The sequence below is a fragment of the Erigeron canadensis genome, chromosome 7 (genome assembly GCF_010389155.1).
Source record: "Erigeron canadensis isolate Cc75 chromosome 7, C_canadensis_v1, whole genome shotgun sequence".
Classification (NCBI taxonomy): Eukaryota; Viridiplantae; Streptophyta; class Magnoliopsida; order Asterales; family Asteraceae; genus Erigeron; species Erigeron canadensis.
In genome coordinates, this window is record NC_057767.1 from 8374107 (window position 1) to 8381256 (window position 7150).

Sequence of the window (7150 nt, forward strand, 5' to 3'; positions counted from 1 at the left end):
GTCTGAAAAGCATTCTGGTCGTTCTTTTTTGTTATATGCTACCTATTTTTTGTACATAAAAGCTGGTAGAGTCGCCATAAGAGAATAGGGTTGTAGGCTGCAATGTAGGTGATACTGGGGTTGCCTTTGTTCTTCTCGCGCCGCTTTGGCAATTGTTTTCTGTTTCTTTGTTTGAAATGGTTCATATTCACATTATTAGTTTCATATAGTTACTAAATATATTAAATAAATAAATAAATAAATAATGGTTTGATTTTGCTTTATAGGGTTACCTGTTTTCCAGAATAGTGTCCTCTTGACTGATTTTTGATGCTGGCTATGAGGCTTTTGTTAACGAAGAAGTGGTCTGAAGTGCATATGATGGTGGTGTCCATATGTTTTTTTCCTTCTGTTTCATGTATTTCGCAGTTGACCAATTCTGTTGCTGCAATTCTTGTGTTCAAACTTTTTTTTACGATGCGTTGTCTTTGGTCGGTGAGTTGGTTTTCCAAAGGGACAGTCTTTCCAAGACCAGGTTCTCCAAGGAGGCAGGGATTGTTTTGAGTACATCGTCCAAGAAGTTGAGTAACTCTTTCAGTTTGTGGTTGCCTTCCAACAACAGGATCCAGCTTACCCTATTATGATTCAAGCAACTAACTGTAAAGAAAATACTCACTTAAAAGATACACAGCCTCCCTATTGGCACACTTTATCGATCATGCAATATATTTGTATATACACAACAAACACTTTAATAGCAACATTACCATGTATATATCATCGGACTGGAAACTCACCAGTAAAAGCCAATACCAACTTGCAAGTGAGTTGTCATTGACCGTTATCTAATGTATCCTAAAACCAGGCCAGACTAAAGACCGGCTAAGGACCGGGCCGGGCAAAACCTGAACGGATTCTGGGTCAGACTTTGAACCAGTCTTTGAACCGATATGGGGACTAAAGGCCGGGGTTTCATCAGGTCGGGCTTATTTCGGGCCAGACCAATGACATGATTTGAGAATTTCTGCTTCAAAGTATGGCAGTTATGTGTTATGTAAAATGATAATCACTATTTCAAATTTTCAATGAGGCCAAGTCTAAACTTTTTAATAAAAAGTATTAGAAAAATTAGGGTTCTTGATAGATTCGTGAAAGTGGGTCAATTTGAGTTGTATTTTATATCTAATCAAGCAAACAGCTAAGATCAGTCTAATCTGGTAAAAGGAAATAACTGAAAAGTTTAAAACAAAGTATGCTCAAGTGTTCACAAGCTCCTATACAAGGCTATAAACGAACCAAACAAACATGAACGAGTTAGTTCATTTTCGTTTGTTTAACCAGAGGAATGAAGGAGCACCAACACCATGAACATATTTTTTTGTTCAAGTTTTTTCATTTAGGTTTAACTGACCAAAAGGAAAAAAACAAACAATAAACAACCAAAATTTCTAATGAAAATTAAGCTCTTTCAGATTCATAGGATCGTAAAAGAACACAGACAAACATACACGAACATATGATGTTTAAAATATATATGACGTGTGTGTTCATTCATTTAAGTATTATCGTTCTATTAAATAGACAAAAACACAAATGAACCTTAACCAACAACTTACCTAACATAAACGAATGAACGAGATCTACATATTTGTCTGTTTGTTTACTTAAAATGAACATGAAATCTTATTCATGTTCGCCACTTATTAGATAGATGAATTTATACGAACTACGTGCTGAACGTTTTCGGTTCTTTACCAGCCCTACTCCGATTCCCCTAAAGTGATTTTCCAATTAACCGGATCACTGTTTTAGGATATAATCAGTTCTTAATTGATATTTTATTGATGGAATTTGGAGTAAACAGAAAAAACAAGTATTGTTCATTTGACTTGATACACAAAAAATAATTTTTTTTTTACCTAAAGGTCATCTTTACAATATGTAATTTGATTAGAAGTATTTTTTGACAATGCTTTGTAGCGATTTGGGTCTTCAATTAATGCTTCTCAAGAGAGGATTTGGTTGAGAGAGATCAAAGCTCATACGGAACAGAAGAAATGGGGTTCACCTATCTGCAAGAGACATAACACCACCAGAACGGTAGTGGTTTTGCTGGTGGCGCATGCTGCTGCATCCATAAGAACAAGCGGCAAGCAAATCTTGTACCATATGTGACAACTACCATCAGATGAATTATAGGTCATTTTCATTTAGTGTATTTGTCAAAGCCAATGCATTTCTTCATTAAAGATTTAAAGTTACTAAATGTTTGCTTCCCTTCTTTTCAAGCTTTAAGTATAAGATATTTATGAACTGAAAAGATCAGGGGATGCAAACTAATCTGATTTGACTTAAGCCTGAATTCAGTTTGATATATGGATTTGGTTATGGTTTTCGGACTACAATGTAAATTTGCCTTACTTTTGAGTTTGGGATAAAAGTTGCATACACAGAATTCGTTGAACATGGTAACAAAAACTGAATCATTTACCCACCGAGAATGCAGCCAACTAACGTATTTTCTTATATTTTGAGTTCAGGTATTGGTTGCTCATTATTGACCATGAATATTTATAATCTGGATCAAATTATAATGCTATGGTATGTAGTATACTAACCTGAAAGGCTGCAAATTTGAAAGGCCACTCTGGCTGAAAGAAACCATTGTCATTGAGCCATTGTTCTGGTTTAAAGTCTTCTGTATCATCACCCCTTCGTTCACATCCTAGTTAACTAGTGAAAGGCCTAATTAAGGTTGCCAATAATATAATTAAACTTTAAGGCATCAAGTCTCCAATCATATATTTCAAAACATATAGATTATAACTGAACAACAATACAAAAGAAGTTGAAAAACAACATACCTTTACTTGTCATTTCTTTGTAGTTCATCATCTATCTCGATGCAGGGGATATGTGAAATTTTGGGCCAGTAGTTGAAAGAGTCTCTTTCTCTTCTATTTGTCTTTTCTTTCAGTGTTGGGCATCCAATGATTCGTAAACTCAAGAGTGAAGGTAAAAGCTTCTTTGGCAGATCTTTTAACTTTGGGCAATACAAAATCTCCAGATGTTTGAGGGAGGTGAGGTGTTGGAGTCCCACAGCAACTGTTTTCAATTTCTCAAATCCCAATATGCCAAGAAAAGTAAGACCTGAAGGAAAAAGTTGATGAGAAGACTGTTTACCCCAATTCTCCACACCATCACTTCCCACATCAAATAACGAAAGGTCAACAAGGGAGCTTGGAAAATTCTGAGGACCCCACTTTGATATGGGCTTCTTCAACCCCCCTATCCAAAGTTTACACAAATTGGGAGGCCAAATCCCACGTGGAAAACAATCATCCATACTTGGACAATAAACAATTGCAAGTTGTGTTAATGAGGTGAGATTTGCCAGCTCAAGGTCAGGAAATGACTCCATACTTTCACAATTCCATATTCCCAGGGAGGTGAGGTGAATGGAATTTAGTAATCCATTCATAGATTTCAGATTTGGCCAACCATTTATTTCTACATACTCAAGCATTTGTGTGTTGTTAGTATTTTCTCCCCCACCGAACAACTCATTCTTTCCCATTACAAGAAGTTCTTTACAATCTTCAATTCTAAGTACCTTGAGCTTCTCCACTCCCCTTTCTTCAGTTGGGAAAGAGACATTTGTAATTGAACTACGTTTAATAATTTCAAATGTCTCAATGTTACCTGGGCAACTACAATCCTTCAAATTGTCACAATCACTTAGTTCCAATGACCCCAAAGATGTTAGCAGATTTTTCTTACAATCCTCCTCTTTCTCTCCTAATCTCACCAATTTTGAACAGCCATTGACTTCCAAGTACCTTAAATTCACAAGAACCTTACTTGCCTCTTCCTCTGATTCCCACAAGTATCTTATTTCATCACAACTATTGACCCTTACATGTTCGATTGCCCCGAGATTCTTTATAACACCTCTCCACACCTCATCACTAAGCCCTGCAATATTATTAATCACCAACTTGATGACTGATGATGCCACACAAACCATACTTCTCAAGACACCATTACCACATCCATCTATTCTTAGAATTCTCACTGAAGATGTCAACCAATTCAGGACAATCATATATATTAAGCTCACGGAGGTGTGGAAGTACTGCATCAAAATCTCCGCTATTGGTCGACCATACAGACCACCCAAACATAGATTGGAAACTTAAAATTTCAAGAGAAGGGAATGCAACACCACCTGTCCCAAGGAACTCTATACCTATGACTTCAACTGCATCCATACCATTGATATACAACTCCTTTAGCGATTGTAGCCTCCCAAGTGCTGGTAAATACTTACAGTTTCTGCAGTCACCTATCGATAGATGGACCAACTTGTGAAATGAGGGATGACCAACCCATTTTGGAAACTTTGTTCCCGAGTATGACGCAATTTTGAATTTTCTCAAAGCATCGTTGGAAGGCTTCAGTTCACTAAGGACCTCATTTTTAAGTGCTTCATTTAAAAAATCATTAGATACATCATCCCATACCAGCTCTACCTCAGTAAGCTTTTTTGTCGACAAACTTGCATCCCGTGCATGCCTTACATCTTGCACTTTGTCCAACCCCAAAATGCAAATCTTCCCCTCGAGATTCTTCAACTTTTTGAGATTGGATATTGTAAAACCATCGTCTCCTTCAATGATGATCTTGCTAAGGGTTTGTAGGCTACTCAACTCACCAATTCCTAGAGGCAGCTGCTGCAATAAGGGAGTATCCCTAATGTCGAGATGTCGTAAATTTTTAAGCTTTGAAAAACTTTTCGGCAGCTTACATAATTTATCACAACCAAAAATAATTAGTGATTGTAAATTATAAAGGTTGCCCACATATTCCGGTAGTTCTTTGATCTTGGTTTGCGATAAGTTAAGATACCTTAAGTGCTTCAAACGACCAATGCACTCAGGTACTTCAGTTATCTGAAAGCCGTTTACGCAAAGAACCCTCAATAGTGGTAACTTGGGAAGTAGGTCAACCAAAATCTTATTGGATAAGTAGAAGCAATCAAAACTTTCTTTCACCCCAACAGACACCGCCATAAATGTTCTCAAGCTCTTGGCACTTTTAAACGCCACGAATTTCTGGTGACCAACATACTTCTCACGAATAAAAGACATATGGCGGTACTTTTCCAAAGTTTCTGTCTTCATCTCCATGTGATCATTTAACCTCAGAAAAAAATCTTCGGCAACAAATGTGGCCAAGTCATTCAGGAGGTCATGCATCACAAAGAACGATTCATCATTAGGTGAATGCTGAAAAAATGACCTCGATAACAATTCTTCAAAATATTCATTGCCCAAGGACTCTTCGGTTAACATGTTTTCAGTGGATTGTTTAATGAAACCTTCTGCCACCCACAGCAGAATCAACTCCCTCTTGTCAAACAAAAAGTCCTTGGGGAAAAAAGAGCAATATGCAAATAATTGTTTCAAACATGCTGAGAGCTCTTGGTAACTTAGCCTAAGGGCTGGAACAATATCGTTGGCACTTTTTAAACGCCATACCTCGCTATTTAACACCTGCTGCCAATGTTTTTCATCTGATTTTGCCCTCAATAGCCTTCCAACTACTTTTATAGCTAAAGGCAAACGCCCACAGTTTTTCACAATACCGTCACCATGTGCCTTCAATGTCGGATGTGAACTGAAGTTATCTACATCCAGTGCATGACGAGCAAGTAAAGACATAGCATCATCATGTGACAAACTATCCAGCTTGTCTAGATGACTAAAATTAATCTGTTTGAGTAATCCCTCCTTCCGGGTTGTCATGATTATCTTACTGCCAGGAGCCCCCACATCAAACGGCTTTACGAGGTTCTCCCAATAGACATATTCTTCACTCCAAACATCATCTAACACCAGTAGAAATCGTTTATCCTTAAATTTCTCCGAAAGAGCTATTTGAAGCTGATTTAAATCTTTAAACTCCTTATTTTCACTAGTGATTGCTCTAAAGATAGTTTCACTAATCTTAAACACATCAAAATCATCAGAAACACAAACCCACACACAGAGCTTAAAATGATCCTTCACCCGTGTTTCATTATACAAACTTCTAGCTAAAGTCGTCTTACCTACCCCGCCCATACCAACTATTGGCACAACGCTAAACTTTTCCTTACATGGTTTCTCATCTCCCAACAGCTTGTGAAGCAATTCTTTTTTTTCCCTTTCTCTTCCTACAATCTTAGATGAATCTAGCAAAGAGGTCTCGTTTTTTCTACTACTCATACTTTTCGGTTCTTTATCTTTCTTAATCAAACCTAGACTCAGTTTTTCCTTTTCTAGAGCTTGTAACTTGGTCGTAATACTATCTAACTTGGGCTGCAATTTACTACTTAAATTGACATTAGTACAACAAGTCGGGATGAACTTTCCAATTACCTTACTGGTGGTGGCTCCCGAATTCTCGGTCATCTTCTGCTCTGTTTCCAAACCATCAAGTAAGTCGTCGATATCGTAAGCCAAATGTTGGAGACTATTTCGCCATATTTTGACATCTTTATCAACAGTCTGTTTGTCAGAAACATCATTAAGGAGATCTTGAATCTTGGACAATGTCTTGCCCAAGTTCTTGATCTCGGATTGAATTCCTTGCGCCCGAACTATCTGCTTCAAGGCTTCATCTCCAAGTTTGGAAACGACTTTGATGATCAGTTCACCAACAATCATTTCAGCCATTGTATTGTATATATGTGTGTGTATATAGTAGGATTTGAGAATGAAATTTTTTTGAAACAAACAACCTCTTTTGACTTGATTTATATCTCCAATGATCAATAGATTTTAATAATTCTATTTAATCGAATACAAATGGCAACAAATGGACCAAGCTACAGTTGGTAGTGATAATTTCAATGTTTTCAGTACCGGACCGGGAACCAATATTGGAAGCGGTCCGGTCACTAGTGTTGTACCTGTTTTGCACTTGCCGGCCGGTTGAACCGGTTTTGACTTTTGTTTTCCCATAAGCAGTGTTTTTGTAGTTTGTACAATAACAAGTGACTAATCTTGCTTTTTTTTTTTTTTAACATTATTATAAAAATGTCTATTAGCAAGATGCTAGATGACTCCAATACAAACACCAATATTAACTTTCCACTTAAGACAAGCAAACCACATAATTTGCAAAT

The 7150-nt window shown here is 37.1% G+C and overlaps 1 pseudogene; it reads right to left on the bottom strand.

Annotated features, from left to right (window-relative positions):
* Positions 1 to 272: 272 nt before the first annotated feature.
* On the bottom strand, positions 273 to 6764 carry LOC122608609 (annotated as a pseudogene).
* Positions 6765 to 7150: the final 386 nt, after the last annotated feature.